The sequence below is a fragment of the Priapulus caudatus genome, unplaced genomic scaffold (assembly GCF_000485595.1).
Source record: "Priapulus caudatus unplaced genomic scaffold, Priapulus_caudatus-5.0.1 Scaffold27, whole genome shotgun sequence".
NCBI classification, from domain to species: domain Eukaryota; kingdom Metazoa; phylum Priapulida; class Priapulimorpha; order Priapulimorphida; family Priapulidae; genus Priapulus; species Priapulus caudatus.
In genome coordinates this window covers 900,044-902,751 of record NW_014577088.1, presented here as the reverse complement: position 1 = coordinate 902,751, position 2,708 = coordinate 900,044, and the positions used below count along the sequence as shown (strand labels likewise).

The window sequence follows — 2,708 nt, the reverse complement described above, 5'->3', positions numbered from 1 at the left end:
AAATCACGATAGTTACAACGCACTCCCTCATTTTGCTGCGTACTCTTATTTGTATCCCTCGTAGTAGTCTACAGTATTAGTAGTATTTTATGAGAAAAAGACATGAACTGTGTGATGTGTTATTGAGAAATGGTGATGTACAGCAACCCCAGAAATGATTAGGCCATTACTGTTAACGGCGCGCGGTAAATTCACGTGATCTTCGCCTCGAAAACGACCCATAACGGAATTTACCATTGACGTCTTACGCGGGAGGGTTCGAACGTTGAGCGAAGACGATTAAGCCTATGTCACGTAGCAACTATATTACCGTCAGCAACGTTAATGAAACAACATTTCAACAACACACAAAATTTCACGCTTGCTCTCGCCAGGTCGCCATTGCGGAATTTCGATCGGTACCTGCTGCCATTCTCTAGGTCCAGTTACGCGACAATTATAAACGACAAAAACTCATGCGGTAACGAAGAGGGGGTAGGGGGGGCGGTACTGTTCACAGTGAAAATATTCCTCCGCTAAGGCGTAACTAGATTCATATACTTGCACATCTGAGGAGACGCAGTTGCTCTAACAAACCTTTGTCTTTGGGTGACTTATTCTAACTTTACCTGCCTTCTAAGTCCTTACAGAGATATTCCCCCCATTCAATTACTAGATCACGGGGGATTACTGTAGGCGCGAACAACTGCCCGTTCTAGTTATTATATTGATTAGAAGCAAGAAGAAGGCATTGTTATTACTGCATACTGTGCAATACTGCGTAGTGCGTACTACATTTATTATTATATTGATTAGAAGCAAGAAGAAGGCAGTTGTTATACTGCATACTGTGCATACTGCGTAGTGCGTACTACATTTATTATTATATTGATTAGCCCCCCGAACCCCCCCTGGCTACGGGCCTGCTATGCATCCACTAAAACAAAAAAACTCATCGTCAAAGCTTCATTCCTTAACCATAAAATGCCAGTGAATGAGATGGCAGTAAAGATTTATGGGAACAGCTAGTGTTGCCAGCGATGGAATGTCAACTCACTCGCTATCGTCAGAACATGGTGTGGCCAGAGCATAGATGTATGATAATATATTTATATATATATATATTATAAGTACTATAAATTAGAAGACTGGTTGCACGGTGGCGATGACGTACTAATTACTTTATTAACATTAATCGGTGGTGTGGTATCATCGCGTTGCAATATAAGGTAGGCCAGAAGCGTATACCCACAACTGTCAATGTTCGCACTGTCGTGACACTTTTGCTTTGTAGTTGTTTCTGTGGTTTTGGTCTGGAATTTTTACTACGGATAGCAGAGATATTATTAGTGATGCAACTGAGATGTATCATGCGTATTATATCTGTTTTCATTGAGGCGTTGAAAATGTCAATGAAGTAATGGCAGAGGGCGAGGATGACGGTATTCGCGCATGCGCGGCAGTGGCGCTGTGGCGCCGTCTCGACGGTCTCGCGGTCTCGCGAGAATGCGCTTTCTTGATTTCGCGCTTTATTGCTGCGGGTTATAATGCGAGTCGACCGTAAATCGCAGACTCTTGCTTATTACGGCGCGCCTGTCGCAGGTAATTCCACGCGAATTCATCCCGTTGGCTTGCTGCTCGCACCTTATCCTAAACTGTACCATCGTATAACAGTGATCCAGGGTAGGAAGGCTGGGCCAGACAAAAGCACGAATTGGCCAAATGCCGCGTGTTGCGTTTCGTGAATAAACAAACTCGCTTGAGGGATAAACCCACGCGTTGTGCTAAATAGCCGCACGAGGCCTCGATATCCGTACTGGCTTTCACGAGTGACTTGCTGCGCCTGGGAACGTAAAGCGTCGTCTGCTGGCGTTCGAAAATGAAACGACGGCAAGCGTTTCAGTTGTACACGAGGTTACTATTTGCTGCGACGAGAGCGCGTCGATGCGTCTTATTATATTTATCTGAATGCAAATCGTGTATGCTTCATAACGCCTTATTACCGTAATCGTGTTTTCTCCTCTGTCTGCTTCCTCTATTGTTCGCGCGCTTGTTCGCCCATTCGCTCTCGTGACCTAGAAAGCGATCGTCGTTGTGGACCCTATATACAGGCTCCGTATATATAGCATACATAACCCGTGTATATGCCGTGTACTCATCGGCGGAAGCCGCGCGCTCTTTCGTCAAACTGTCGTCGTAATGCGTGTAGGTTTACATGAATCGTAGACACGCGAGCCCTCTCGTAACTCCTCGGGGCTGTCTGATCTTACTCGCTCGTAAATCCACGTTCACCGATTTCTACGCACGTTTACAGCTTTACGAGCGTTCGACTCGACCAACACGGGGACGTGCTCCTCATGAAAAATTCGTCGAAATTAACGAAATTTGACGAAGAATGAAAATGATGCGTTTTGGGGGAGGAGGGGAGGGGAGGGGGGCAAACCGGTGACGTGAGAGCCGTCGTTATTGATCGCGACTGGACCCGCTCTGTGTGCGCGCTCTGTCTGCTTGTGCTGTGTTGCCGGTGTGCTATAGGCTTGTATGACCGACATGTGATCGTATCGCGTTGCTTCTGTTACAGGAGGTCGATGGCATCGAGATCTCCAACATCAGAGACACGAGGACCGGTCAGCAGGCTCGTGTGCCGAAAGTGAGTGTGCCGAACCAGTAGTGTAGATGGATGAGTGTGTGTGTGTGTGTGCGTGCGTGCGTGCGTGCGTGCGTGTATG

The 2,708-nt window shown here is 46.8% G+C and overlaps 1 protein-coding gene across 3 annotated transcripts in view; it reads left to right on the top strand.

Moving 5' to 3' along the window:
* Window positions 1–2,564: 2,564 nt before the first annotated feature.
* LOC106814887 (1-phosphatidylinositol 4,5-bisphosphate phosphodiesterase classes I and II-like) overlaps window positions 2,565–2,708 on the top strand; it is a 78,619-nt gene continuing 78,475 nt past the window's right edge. For all 3 annotated transcript variants that reach the window (XM_014819278.1, XM_014819272.1, XM_014819264.1), the window contains exon 1: window positions 2,565–2,629. The gene's annotated coding sequence lies outside the window, so the exon portion shown is untranslated. The remainder of the gene's footprint in view (window positions 2,630–2,708) is intronic.